Raw genomic sequence first — 15689 nt, 5'->3', positions numbered from 1 at the left:
TCATGTTCACATGTAAATATCGGACTAAGGTCAATTTTTATAACCTGGGGTTCCCCACTTGACTAGCAGACCCTGAATTCTAAGAAGTCACGGAAGATTACGTAACAAACAATTGCATCTTGAAATAAATGTTCCCTATTACGTAACAAAATCCTGCATCTTGAAGATAACGTTTGCATAAGTAAACAACACTTGGACTTTGAAGAAGGTCTTTTTTTAAAAAGTATCGGGATCGGCATTCGAATGAGCTACTAAACGGTCGACTTCGTTATGGCCCCACAACTACTATATAATATAAGTCTGTCGACATCACTATTTCTTTTCCTACACTAAATCTACCTAAGCTAGGATGTCATCACTCCATTTATAGTAACCTTGGCAAAAAAAGTCTCCAATAAAGATACTGTATTTAATTAGGGATAGTTTTTATTTACTTTTAGGATAGTCTGTTACATTCTTCGGTTTCGATACTCTCCATTTCAGTTGGCTCTACTATCGTAAATACTTCTATACCTTATACCTTGCACTTTTTGGTTATAAAGTGAGTTGCAAAGACAATGGAAATACAAAACTTTATCAATAAAATAGTTAGAAAAATATAATCAAACCAGAAAAGGCCCACAAAAACAAACAAAACCATGAAGACCTGCAGTCTTGATAGCAGTCACATGAAGAAAACTATTGAAAAGTCAACACAACGTTACGACAAGACCACGCAAGCAATTTTTTGGAGATAGGAACGGAAAAAATCAGTTAATGGTGGATTGAGTGGATCACGAAACAACGGAACAGCTTCAGTATCTTGCATCCAGCCTATCCTCGTCAGCATATCTGCCTAAGTTTATTATGGCTTTTCGCTCCTCTTTGAGGAACTTCATGAAAATGAAAAAATATTTTATGCTAATTAAGGTTAAGACCGAAATTAAAACAAGAAAATTAACGGAAGGTACTTGATGGTGTATATGCATTTATTATTTACTTGTATTTATTTATTGCACATGAATAAAGCTAGCTGAATCTATTTAAATCCCAATTATCCCAATTTAGATATATGAAGAGTCCCACCTTTTCCCCTAAAAAAAAACAACAACTTGTTTTCAACACTAAAGGTAGATTTCTAACTCAGTTTCTGTGCGCTTTTAATCTCAATATAGTTCTTTACTTTGGTTTCAGAAAGGATTTTCTAAAGTTTAGATTGAAAAGCACCCATCATACGGTTTAGATAACTTCGAAGACCACACTGCCTTTCCATGACGAAAGTAAAACAGTTCAAAATAGGGATGATACCTTTTTATTGACAGAACAAAAAAAACAAACAAGATATTTGGAAAAGCCCCAATTTCAACAAAGAATGTTCGTATTTACCTACCTTTGACATAATTGATTTTAAATAAATAAGACTCTTGAACTGATGGACGTAATCGTGATTAACAAAATTCTTTTACTCCTTTCCGACTTCTTTTAGTCAGTAGGATAAGGTTGACAATACCATAGTGAAAATATCTGCTCCAACTGCTTCAGATGATATCGAGTCTCCTAAGAAGGATTCAATTGTGGTCGACATTTCTTCATTGAAAAATCCACTGTAAGCATTTGAATTGTCGTTAAATAGCTCCTAGCAACAGGTTTTGCTATTGTGTGTTTATCATGTACTTTGGAGAGGTAAAAATGGCTTGCAAGGACCTTTTGGCATCAATTTTTTCTTTCAGATACCCTTTGATTCAATTCCTGCTATACAAGTATATGTATATTGATGGCTAGAGGCGCAACATATAGCCATAAATCTTTATTGGCGAATGTGCCACCCAAACGAGCCATCTAGTTACTAATTCCACATACCCATCAAACTATCCAAAGTCAACAACGCTTCCAAAGAATAGAATTGGCTCCATTATTCTTGTTCTTCATTCCTTTTTATACTTTCCTGTCTTTTATTTATTTTGTGGTTTGTTCCTATATTCGTTTATTTATTCATGCATTTAATCATTTCGCTCTCAATATGTCTGTTAGAATTGCAAAAACCAGACACCGAGCATGTCAGAGTTGCCAATGGCAAAACATTGTGATAAAAAAATATACTTTAGCATTTGGTAAAACAAGAATTGAAGTGGAGGAAAAGGGCTAAATTCAATACGTATGACATATTTTCTAGGGTTTTTTCTTGTCAAATCTTGTTGCTGGGATTTGTGTGGAGCGTTAATCTCCCTAACTTCCAAGATTTTATCTATTGGGGTGAAGGAAAAGTGTAGAAAGCTCTGTTGGCCTGAGGTTGCTCATTGCTCATGTGAGCTGCTAGCTGTAAGCACTAGTAGAAAGTAGTTTTAAGCAAAAAATAATTTTTCTTTTTTTTCGGTGACTGTATTGTAAATGGAAACTTACCTTGGGGTGAAACTTTTCATTCTGTGACAAGTCTAACAAAAGCCGACATTTTAGGTAAAAAAAAAAATATAAATCGACAAGGGGCTAATGGGTAATTTAACAGAAAGCTTAAAATGCGTAATATTCCGTTTTAAGTGATTTTTACTATCACTGGTGGTATTCCTGTGTCACCTAAGCAAAGAAAAATATACTTCTAATACATTATTTTTGCTCTTTTTCTCCAGCCATTCATATGGAAGAGATGGTGTTAAGAATTTGAAGAGGACTCGTTTATTGGACATGAAAATTTTTAATAGACGTTTTTAGAGCCAAACATGATTTGGGGGCAACTAGCCACATTCTGTAGCCTTTTCTAGATACCTTCCCTATATCCCCCTTGGCATTTGATCAATTTTCAGATATTTTTTATGCAAATATACATATGTTCGTTTATATGTAACATATGTAACATATATTTACGTTTAGTAAATATACATATAGGATGGCACGACCCTCGTGGCCTCTGGGGCAACGGTAAATAATAGAAATTGCAAATTTTTTTCACAATGATAAAATAATAAAAAATAAATAAATAGTGCATTACTTTAGTTTAGAGATTGGCTAGAGATCACTCTCTTGCTCAAAAGGATCAAAATATCCTTATTTGAAGACTAAGGGAAAGGGGGCCAAAGGTAGTTAAAGAGAATTTTTCCTCTGATCATTTGGAAGCTTAAGGGCAATATTTCTTTAAGCATGAAGATTATGATACGTAAAAAACAAATTTGTCCGTGGTAAAGGCCCCCCCAAAAAGGGTAAAAAAGGGCAAAAAACTTCTTCCCAGCCAGAATAAAAATTATATCTATAGGTCCTTTTGAGGGGACTCCAATAAAGAAGGAAATATAGAAAAAATTGATTCACTCAAAATGAGACAAAACTAGGTGCCTGGAAAGATGCAAAAAACATCCTTAGTCACTTTATTTGGCAGGCTTGACTGTTAGAATCTGGGAGGGGGCTCACTTCGATGGAAGTTTCAAACGCCTTATGATATTTTTGAGGGCCAAAAATGGTTATAGTGTAATCAACCTCCCTCCCGTGCCCTCATCACATCACATCACAAAGGGAATTCATCTTAAGTAAGTAAACTACCAATTCGGCTGTGATGATTAAAAAGCGACATATGCCTTTCCTATAACTTTTCAGGAGAGCCAAAAAAGAGGAAAAAGTTTGTCGGCTGTGGTCGCTCTGAAGGATGAGGCTAACGAACATAAAGGGAACATATTCTTAACTAACTTTCAATGTCATTATCAGTGGCATAAATTAAATTCTGAGTCTCTAAGTATATTAAAAATCATTCTTTTTTTGGCGTATGTCTCCTCATCTCTTGACAAAAAAGGAGACAAATTCAAGATCCACATGCTATAGCTTGATAAAACAATCTTCATCTGTCAAAACTGGCGCATGTCTCTTTCTTATCTTCGTAACGATAAAAAATAGAATAATTTTGACAGAACCATTAGATTCCTCGCTCTAAATCTATACATGACAGACACATATCTCATTTCCGACCAAAATTGGAAATGCCTTACTTTTAATTATCACTGCCAAATTTTCCACAAATAGTCTTAAAACGATTCATGCTAAGGAACTGTCAATTAGGAACACTTCAGGCTAACAGTAACTGGATATCTAAAAAAAAACGAAAGAAAAAAATCATTTTGATCACATAAGATGCATGAAAAGAATTGGCTTTTTATGCGAATTAATTGAAAGGAACTTTACGAAAAAGAAGTTTTCCAAAGAAAAGTACGGTCATATTAAACTTAAGATTAGAAGAAATAAAAAACTACAATAACTCAAACTCAAAACGACCAGAAATAAAACAGTTTGTGGTAACGATCTGTAAGTAAGCAGCGACTAGGCTCCGTTAAACAACGGAATTTTAATATCAATAGATACAACAAAAGAATCAGTTTATTATGTTGATTCCAAATTTATAAGATTCATAAACTTTAGTGTTACACAACACAAGTTACGAGCCAGAGAAAATTTGCCTGAATTGAAAAATAGGGGAAAAGCACCCATTGAGATTAAAAAAAATCTTAATTAAAATGACCAATCATACTAAGCGCACTAAAGAACCCTACTGAAGAAGTTTCAAGATCCTATCTGCAAAAATGTGAGATTTTGCCATTTTTACCAGAAGACAGAACACGGATGTATGTTTATTTGTTGTTTTCTTTTGTATCGAAATTATTGTTCTTGAAGATCGGGATTGGGTGAATTATATTTTCCAAAATTTTCTGATCAAGATTTTTAGATAGCTTTTTTTCAGTATTGTTTAAATATCAAACAGTTATGTCTTTCGGTGTAAAATGACAAAATGACCCCCACAGTTTGTGGGAACAGGCCTGTAAGCTATAAAATCTGCCCATAACTTACGTATAATATTTTTTATTGGTTTGCAGGGTGGATCCAGGGGGCCGGGGGCCTTAGCCCCTCCCCAAAGCTTTTTCTGGCGCCCTCATTCACATTTCACTCTTTGTTCTTTTTTTGCTCCTTTTTTAATTATACTTGTTAATTTGATCAATTGTTTATAGGCGATTTACCCAATTAACAACGCAAATCAAATATTTCCTATGAATGTAAAGAGCAAAGTTGAAAGTTAAAACGAGCAGAAATTATTTTTCGTCAGCCTATTCAGAATATATCTGCAAAATTGGATTAAAAATCTTTGATTGCTGCAAAGATTTTTCGACGAACACGGAAATTTCCCCTATTCGTGAAAATAGAAATATCTGTTGAATATAAAACTGGTATCTTCAACACGTTTCAGAAAACGTGGTGACACAGTTATAGCTATTTGTCTATTTACAATGAAATATTGAGAATTAGCCTTTTAGCTGAAAGTTCAAAATGCATAAAAATAAAAATCTGGACACGAGCATAGAATGGATAAGAAACGAATACTGACGGCTGAATGTGCAAGGGGATCGAAGGATATTTCCTGATATTTTGGTAAAATATCCGGAAATACCCAGAAATTGAAAGGTAGGTTTTGACTAATAATAAACCCCCTCCACCCTCGAAAAAATCCTTAATTTTAGTTTTGTGAATAATTGAGTAGCGAATGGCCCAATGGGGCTTTCGTGTAAATAAATCTATCTGTCTATTAATTTTAACTATAGTTTGGTTGAGATTAGATGAATAAAAGAATTAAAAGCAATCTAGGCCAGGAACAGATACATGAGGTCGGAGGGGCAACTCTCCTTCTAAGACATTTTTGGCACACTTATTCTGTTCTTTTTTCTTTCTTTTTTTAATCTTTCTTAAAATAAACTTTTTAATTTGGTGCCCACCTAGAGTCACGTTGGCGCCCTTGGTTCAGCAGTCCCCTTATCCAAGACTTTGCTCTTAATCTGTTAGAGATTCAGACATGAAACTACTCGCACGATCAGTTTACGAATCGTTTCGTCATGAAATTACAAGATAAACCTTGTTTTCATGAAAAATTAATCATATAATTTAACTTGCTTGCTAGTTCTTCATCTTCAGAATGTGTTTTCTTTTTTTTTCGTTTTTTTGCAGATTTGTTTTATTCTCTTTTGTTTTAGAATGTCGATTTAGGGTATGGTGTCTGAGCTTCAATGATGGGGACATGACCAGGCAATTTACAACATTAATTTATGTTAAGGAGTAATTTTTTTGAACTGCCTCTGTCTATTCCCCACTAAAAAAAAAAATCTAATTTTTTTTGTGATTAATTAAATAGCGAATGGCCCAATAGGGCTTTCGTGTGATAAATCTGTCTATCTATTTATTTTAACTTTATAGCTAATTTGGTTGAAATTAGATGAATGAAAGAGTTAAAAGCAATTTAGGCCAGGAACAGATCCAAGGGGTCGGGGGGGGGGGGTGGTAACCCTTCCCCCAAGATATTTTTGGCGCTCTTATTCTTTTCTTTTTTCTTTTTTTAATATTTTTCAAAATAACATTTTTAATTTGGTGCCAACCTCAATTTACATTGTCGCCCTTGGTCCAGTGGCCCCCTTACCCAAGATTTTGCTCTTGATCTGCTAGAGATTCAGACAGGAAAGTTTGACGCACGATCAGTTTACGAACATATCAGACGCATGATCAGTTTACGATCAGACGCACGATCAGTTTACGAACCATTTTGTCATAAAATTACAAGATAAACGTCGTTTTCAGGAAAAAATAATCATATAGTTAAACTTGCTTGCTAGATCTTCATTTTCAGATTGTGTTTTCTTTTTTTCTTTTTTGGCAGATTTTTTTATTCTCTTTCTCAAGAGCCCATCGATTAAGGGTACGTTTTCTGGGAATCATTGATAGGGGTATGATAAGGATGGGTCAAGGGAGGGGATACAAATTATAAAGAGGGTTGTGGGATTTTTGACATTTGAGTTTCCCGAGTTGGATTTGGGAGAGCTAATTCAAATGCCCTATCTTATTCAGCTGCCTGACTGTAGAAAGATGCAGGGTAGAATACTATCTTCCTAGGACAAAGTCCTAGTGGAATGTCGTCTATGTTATCTGAACATAATGTGGAAGTTAGAAACTACCCAGATTGATAGCGTCGACGTAGGCTGGCTGATTCACAATTATCAGTTGTCTCAAGTTCTATCGTCCCTGCCAGACAACTTGGAAGACTATTGGATTTTTTTATTGTCCTTGTCTCCCTCTCTTTCGTCATTGACTACCCCGATATTACCCTCATATTTTGTCTATTATTACCCGAAATTATGGGGGATAAATAGATAATGACCATATCAAAAGGCCCCTCAGTAATATATCGAGAACGGCAGGGAGATTTAATTTGAAGCTTTCTCGGCCTTCTATTAGTACTTCTGCTCTTACAATTTAAATAAATAGAAGAGTGTAAGTGTCTCCTGGTCGTCAAAGAGTAAAAAATTCCGGGTTATCAAAAATCCTTTGGCAATGATAATAAATTTTATTTTCCCCATTAATTGATTTTTTTATCCAACTCTAAAGAAAAAAAAAATAGTCTGGTCTAATCATTCAAAAAGTCTCAAAGAAGCCATAGTAATTTGTATTCATCAAAGAATCTGCTCGCGTCTGTCGTTAATACAGATTTTACTGCTACAGGAAATTATTATTGGCTTTCAAAGAGGTTTCTTTGTCATTTTTTATCAGCACCAGCCAAATTCACACTAACGAACTGGTCTGACGAAAGCGTTATCTACCCCTTATCATTACGCTCGAATCATATTTGCGCCCTTGGTCCAGTTATCACCTTGATCACTCTTGTATTAAGTATACAGACAGTTTTTGCAGAGGGCGGGGATTGTGCTTTGGGTGGATTTGTATAGAAAAGATCTTTCTTGGGGATTGAAATATCTGGGGGGGGGGAATATTCCAGGGAAAATGTTCCACTAGGGGGATTTGACAGAATTACTATGCAAAATTCGTTTAATTTCTAACATTCTCTTTGCCAAATTTTTCATGTGGAGATGTTTCGGGGGAATTATCCAAAAGTCTTTTTCATCGTGTTTTGTTTTCTGGGAGATAATCCCCACTGAAGGGGGAATTTCTAGAATTCGAGAAACCAGTTAGAGACTATAGTCTTATCAAATGAAAAAGGTTATGGAAAATTTTTAATCTGAATCATCTGCCAGCGATTTTATAGGGAGGGGGATTTTCAGCGAGGGACTTTGACGGGGGGAGGAACTTAACGTTGGATGGTATTTCCAAGGAAGAGTTTTTCGTTAGGGGAGGAGTATGTTTCATAGAGGGTGAGTTAGATTTACCGTAACATTTTGAAAAACGAATAGACATTGTTCCATACTTGAAGAGTTGCCCCCTTGTCTATACCTTTCCCTTAGGCTAAAGTTTGACTGATTGTCCTAATTTTTTAGGGTGTGTACTGAAACACAATTTAATTAGAATATGAAACTTTTTTTAAAATGCTAACAGCCTTAGGGTAAAGAGCAAGGTATTGAGGATGGGGCAACCCTTCATATAAATTAATGTGCAAATATCCAAATTTTGACCAAAACTATTATGAAAATTTTGTTTGAATTCTTCACGTACGGTGAGCCAAATTTTGACGTGTATTAGTTGAAAAACGTTCAGAAACTAAATTTAAAAAAATATTTTAAAATGAAAGTAAGATGCAACATTAAGACTTAAAACGAGCAAAAATTATTCCGAAAGTGAAAGGGGCTGTCCCTTTCCTTCGCTGTTTACGCTAAAGTATTTATTGTTTTAAAAAGTAGAGTTGTGACAAAGAGTCAAACTTTAGCGTGAAGTGGGACGCGTTGACTAGAAGACAGCCCATTTCATATACGGAATAATTTCTGTTCGTTTTAAGTCTAAATGTTACTCCTTATTATCAGGTAATAAAACAACTTGTTTTTTTTTTTTTTTAAATTACTATTAAAGAATTATTGAAACCACAAACAAACACAAATTAAATAAACAATCATAGCGAAAAAACATATAACAGGCTCTAATATAAGTTAATAAATAAATCTTAGAATGAAACTTAAATTGAATATGCAAGACAAGCTTGAAACGGGAAATAATCCTTACAAACACGAGTTTGGGTACTCCCTCCTTCTTTCATTGTAAAAGTCTAAAGCCTACTGTGTCATTGGTGCTTTACTGAAAACAGAAATTATTCTATATATGAAGGTAGCTGTTCCTTCCTCATCATTAGCTCTTTATGCTAAAGTATGACTTTGAATCAACGGGCCTGAAACCAAAGTAATCCCGAGGAACACCACACCGAATCAAACAACGTATTTAAACAAGATCACTAATAAAGAATCAATTGGAACTATCATTTTTTTTTTCTTTTTAGTAACCAACAAATTCAAGACCAAACAACTATTTAAACAAAAAAAAATATTCTGTACAAGTTTCTTCAAATAAAGTGGTGAATCAAACAGTTCGTGGTAACGAACTGTAGTAAGGAGCGACCCGGCTCAATAGTAAACGAAACTCTAAAAAACGGAATTTCGATGCTCAAAGATATATCAAAAGAATCAGATTTTTATGCTGATTTTAAATGTACAAATTTCATCAAATTTAGCTTTTTTCATCAAAAGTTACGAGCCTGAGAAAATTTGCCTTATTTTGGAAAATAGGGGGAAACACCCCATAAAAGTCATACGAAAATCACACCATCGCATTCAGCGTATCAGAAAACCCTGTAGAAAAAATTTCAATGTCCAATCTACAAAAATGTGGAATTTCGTATATTTTGCCAGAAGACAGATCACGGATGCGTGTTTATTTGTTTGTTGTTTTTTTTCCAGGGGTCATCGTATCGACCAAGTGGTCCTAGAGTGTTGCAAGAGGGCTCATTCTAACGGATATGAAAAGTTCTAGTGCCTTTTTTAAGTGACCAAAAAAATTGGAGGGCACCTAGGCCCCCTCCCACGCTCATTTTTTTCCAAAGTCAACGGATCAAAGCTTTGAGACAGCCATTTTGTTCCGCATAGTCGAAAACCATGATAACTATGTCTTTGGGATGACTTACTCCCCCACAGTCCCTGGGGGAGGGGCTGCAAGTTACCACCTTTGACCTATGTTTACATACAGTAATGGTTATTGGGAAGTGTACCGACATTTTCAGGGGGATTTTTTTGGTTTGGGTGTGGGGTTGAGGGGAGGGGGCTATGTGGGAGGATCTTTCCTTGGAGGAAAATTTCATGGGGAAGAGAAATTCAATGAAAAGGGCGCAAGATTTTCTAGCATTACTATTAAAAAAAAACAATGAAAATATAAATATGAAAAAGTTTTTTCAATTGTAAGTAAGGAGTAGCATTAAAACTTAAGACGAACAGAGATTTTTACGCATATGAGGGGTTCTAAAAATACTTTAGCATAAAGAGCGAGGTATTTAGGAGGAGATAAATACTTCGCTCTTTATGCCAAAGTATTTTTAGTAATTTCAACTATTTATTCTATGGCCTTTCTGATTCAGGGTTCATTATTAAAGAATTGGGACAAAACTTAAGATTTAGTGTGAAGAGCGAGGTATTAACGAGGGGACAAACCCCCTCATATATTTAATCAAAAATATAAGAATATAAAAGTTTGTTACTTAAGTTAATTCTTAAGTTACCTACCTTTTTTACTAATAAAAACGTTCGTTAAAAATTAAAAGTTCTAGTTGCCTTTTAAAGTAACCGAAAAACTGGAGGGCAACTAGGCCTCCTTCCCTACCCCTTATTTCTCAAAATCGTCTGATCAAAACTAAGAGAAAGCCATTTAGCCAAAAAAGAATTATTATGCAAATTTCATTTAAAAATTTTTGTACGGAGAGCCAAAATCAAACATGCAAAAACGTTCAGAAATTAAACAAAAAAACTAGTTTTTAACTGAAAGTAAGGAGCGACATTAAAACTTAAAACGAACAGAAATTACTCCGTATATGAAATGGGTTGCCCCCTCCGCAATCCCTCGCTCTTTATGCTAAAGTTTGAGTCTTTGCCACAATTCCACTTTTTAAAACAATTAAAAACTTTAGCGTAAAGAGCGAGGGATTGCGTAGGGGACAGCCCATTTCCTATACAGAGTAATTTCTGTTCGTTTTAGGTTTTAATATCGCTCCTTAGTTTCAGTTAAAAAAAAAGTAGTTTTTTTTTATTTAATCAAGATAAGAGGTCAGGATGGCCTTAGTCTTGCGAAAGACCTGACATAACATATATTTTGAATTCATACTTCCTCAGCACATAACTCTCTTTCTCATCTGTCTAAGACCTGTATTGTAAGCTATTCTTAAGAATCTGTATCACAAAAATGTTGTTGATCAAAAATTTTGACTGAAAACCCAAATCTTGTCCAAAGTTTAAATTGCAGCCCAACATTTTAATGTCTTAGGCAGATGCACTTAATACCTTTTACAAATATTCGTAATAATAACCAAAATTGAAACTATGTCAATTAAATGAAGAGAAACAAATTTCAAAATTTTTACCAAAAAAAGAAATTCAAAGAAAAAAATCTATATTGAAACCTAAATGAACTGAAATAAACTCTGACGACCATTCAAACCTAGATGAAAAGGAATTATAGTAAATAGTTATATCTAAGGAGAAAACAATAGATATTGAGCCGTCATCATCGGACCGTCATCATTTTTGCCTTGTTTAGAACAAAATATGTTTTAAACATATTCTTTTTTAGTAGTGTGATATTCAAAAATCAAAAATTGTCCAAAATTTCAGGAATAAATCTTTAACAACCAATCTAGTTCTATTAGTCCTTTTTAGTAATTATTATTAATAATATGATTTTCTTTATTATGTCATTGTTTTGCCAACCAGAAACCAGACATTGTTAACATTAAAACTGTTTTAAATAAAACACAAATTATACTAAAGCCGTTTAGAGGACTAGATACGGAGGGGAGGGGCACCAGTTTTTCTTTTAAGCCGTGATTGGCCTTATTATGTCTCTTGGTTACTTTTAATGATATGGAAAACATAAATAATCTGCTCAAAATACAAATCCTTTTCGATAAAGTATTAAAAGACTCTGGACTTTAAAAGATTCAGGGAGAGGTGGCAATTTTTCTGTTTTCGACAATTTATTTTTGTGTTAAATTTGAATTTTTTATTCATTTTGACTTCTTTTCCTTATTAAATTTCATTTATTTACTGATAGTGATTTCTGTTCGTTTGTATTCGAATCATTGCATGACCGTTTTTCCACACATCGTTGGTTTTATACGGCTCTTCCTTTTTCACTAAGCATTTTTTTTTTGGAAAACATTAAGAAAAAAAAATTAGAAATTACAGTTACAGACAGCTTTAGTTACAAATTTGGACAATCATCTTCCTTATCTACTCTCTCTACACTCATTCTCTACACTCATCGAATTTTTTTTTTTTTTTTTTTTTTTTTTTTTTTTTTTTTTTTTTTTTTTTTTTTTTTTTTTTTTTTTTTTTTTTTAATGTTATTTGCTTCGATTCTCAAGGGAAATTTCCTGCGGCTCAAAACGAACGCTATAGCAATCGATTGACGAGACGAAGTGTTCGTCAGCTTTCATGATTTTTTCCCATACTCTCCGATAGTTTTCCGATAACTTGAGTTTAAATTACCTGTATTTTTTCTTACGAAATTCCTTCCCCCATATGACTTTCCCATAAGACTGAAAAATGTTGTTCAATCATCCCAAAAAAAGCGAAAAGACAGACGATGTAAATTATTGAGTCATAGATCTCAATAGCATTCCGTTTAATTTATTTTTTCGTCATTCTGCAGCATAGATTCCAACCAGAAATGGATGGTCACAAACATGAAAATAAACCAGGATTGTGAGACCAGAGTTGTGAGAAAGAGCCAAACTTTAGCGTAAACAGCGGGGCGTTGAGGAGGAGCCAGCCCCTTTCTTATATGGAATAATTTATGTTCGTTTTAAGTTTTAATGTCGCTCCTTACTTTCAGTTAAAACAACTTGTTTTTTTTTAATTTAACGTTTTTGAATTAATACAGATCTTGATTTTGGCTCATCGTAGATGAATAATTAAAACAAAATTTTTATATTGATTTTTGATTTTTTTTTGGCAAAATGGCTTTCTCAATATCGGACGATTTTGAGAAAAAGGGTGGAGGAGGGGGCCTAGTTGCCCTTTATTTTTTGGTTACTAAAAGCCACTAGAACCTTTAATTTTATTTACGGACGTCTTTATTAGTAATAAATATACGTAGCTTACGAATTATCTTACGTAACGAACTTCTATTTTCGTATATTTTTATTAAACATATGGGGGGGGGGGGTTTCCCTTCATCAATACTTGCTCTTTGCACTAAGGTTCGAATTGTGTTCACATTCTTTAAGAAGGGCTCCTGAATCACGAAGACCGTTTAATTAGAATAAATAGTTATTTTGAAATTACTAAAAATACTTTAGCGTAAAGAGTGAGGTATTAAGGAGGGGACGAACCGGATAATATACTTAATAGTTTTTGTTCATTTTCAGTTTTAATGTTGCTCCTTACTTTCAATTGAAAGAACTTGTTTTTTTTTAAATAATGCTGGAAAATCCAGTGCCCCCTTCATCGAAATTATCTTCCCCTATGATAAATCCCTCCATAGAAAGATCCTTTCACGCAATTCCTGACCCTATACCCCCCTCCCCCATCAACAGACCCCCCTAAAAACGTCTGTATACTTCCCAATAATCTATACTATATGTAAACAATGAGCAAAGTTCATATCTCGCAGCCCTTCCCTTGGGGACTGTGGGGGATTAAAACGTCATCAAAGACAAAGTTGTTAGATTTTTCGACTATGTTGAACAAAATGGCTATCTCAAAATTTTGATCCGGTGACTTGAAGAAAAAATGAGCGTTGGAGGGGGCCTAGTAGCCCTCAAATTTTTTTGGTCATTTAAAAAGGGCGCTATAACTTTTAATTTCCGTTAGAATGAGCCGTCTCTCGATATTCTAGGATTACTGGGAAAACATACCAACAAATAAACACGCATCCGCGATCTTTCGATCTTTAAACCCGATTGAACCTTTCTTCTGACAAAAAATACAAAAATCCACATTTTTCCAGAGGAGCCTGAAATCTCTACAGCAGGGTTCTCTGAAACGCTGAATTGATGGTGTGATTTTGATTAAGATTTTATTACTCTTAGGGGATGTTTTCCCCTTTTTCGAAAATGAGGCAAATTTTCTCAGACTCGTAACTTTTGATGGGTACTATTAAACTTGACGCAACTTATATATTTAATATTAGCATTAAAAGCCAATACTTTTGATGTATATATTGGTATCCAAATTCCGTTTATTAGAATTTTGGTTACTATTGAGCCGGGTTGCTCCTCACTAACAGTTGGTAACCACGAACTGTTTGAAAAGAAGTTCTCTAAATACTACAAGCAAATAAGGTTAATTTGAGGGAAATTAAAAAAGAAAAATAACAATATTTCATAAGAGAATCAATTTATCTGTATGAAACAAAATAAAATTTTCTCATTTTTATTCGTTTTTTTTTACCATAGGAAAGACAAACGACCAAAAACAACAATTTGAGGGGCTTGTAAATTGAATCATCATAACTTGTCGATTAAAACATTTCACATGCTAAGGATTCTGAAGAGAAATATACAATCGTTCTAAGAATTCTCAATAACTTCATCGCATTCCTTTATTTCGTCCACAGGGTCAATCTAATCTATTTAAATATAGATATATGCACGAGTTCATTTATTTTATTACTTAGGTTCCTGAAGATAAATTCCCACATGTTCCAAAAGAGCCGTACTATAAACGATTGTCAAAACAAATATTTCGCAAGAAAACCTTATACAAACGGCTTCCTATCCTGAAATGGGTTGAAAAATACAAACAAAGCTATATCGTGCCTATTGCATCGCTGGATTATCTGTTGGTATCACAGTCGCGCCTCAAGGCATAGCTTATGCCATTGTTGTCGGATTGCCACCTCAGGTAAGATTGGAACCTATTAAAGAGCGAAATACCCTTTTAACCGAAAGCTTAAAACAATTTCCGCTAAGAACTGAATGAGAACCATATACGCAATAACTTCCGTTTGTCTTGAGTTTTAGTGTTGCTCTTTACTTTCAGTTGAAAAAACTTGTTGTTTAACTGATTTTTTTAACGCGATCCTCGTCCGTATCTTTACAGCCGCCCAGAAGTGAAAGTACTTAGGCTGCGCAGTTTGTCCCTTCTAGACTCATTCGCATCCAAAATTTTTAACAGAATTAGGTGACCCTAAGCCAAGAAAACAAAAATGTCCTAATCCAACAAGATAGTGTTCAACCACAGTAAACATCTGGAATTTTAACTGGTCTTCCAGTTGGAAAATTACTTGACGTATTTGTAGAAACGTAAAATAAATTACATGATACTTGAACCAAGGGTGCCAAATAGGGACGGCAATTATTTCTAGAATTCTGAGCCGAGAATGCTCTGTCAACGTATTCAGATCCAGTTAACAAGGATGCAAAAACTATCAGATATAGAAAACAAAATGTTTTATACCGGAAATACAAAGCTCCCGATATAACTGCAAAACTATAGGAGTTTCATGATAAGTTATCGGCACAAGCATATCTAAGACTTACCCCGTATCATGGGCTCATCCGTTTGTTCTTTTGACCTTTTTCTTTGTTGAATTTTTTGTACTTACTGTAATGTACCTTTGTACCTTTGTTCTCATCTGTTTGTTCTGTTAATTTTGTTAAACTTATGTGTTGTTTTCAATTCTTGTGTTATTTTCTTTTCTGATGTTTATTTTGTTTTCTCTCTTTTTACTCCACTATCCTCGCATTGTTTTGTGCAGTGGTTAAAAATAGATTATTATTA

At 34.2% G+C, this 15689-nt stretch overlaps 1 long non-coding RNA gene across 4 annotated transcripts in view; it reads left to right on the top strand.

Annotated features, from left to right (window-relative positions):
* Positions 1-1477: 1477 nt before the first annotated feature.
* Positions 1478-15689, top strand: part of LOC136025328 (uncharacterized) — a 116268-nt gene continuing 102056 nt past the window's right edge. For 3 of the 4 annotated variants that reach the window (XR_010617067.1, XR_010617068.1, XR_010617066.1), the window contains exons 1-2: positions 1478-1585; positions 14584-14810. This is a non-coding gene — a long non-coding RNA (uncharacterized LOC136025328). The remainder of the gene's footprint in view (positions 1586-14583; positions 14811-15689) is intronic. The other variant, XR_010617069.1, reaches the window with a different exon arrangement.

The sequence above is a fragment of the Artemia franciscana genome, chromosome 3 (assembly GCF_032884065.1).
Source record: "Artemia franciscana chromosome 3, ASM3288406v1, whole genome shotgun sequence".
Classification (NCBI taxonomy): domain Eukaryota; kingdom Metazoa; phylum Arthropoda; class Branchiopoda; order Anostraca; family Artemiidae; genus Artemia; species Artemia franciscana.
This window is presented reverse-complemented; position numbering and strand designations above follow the sequence as displayed.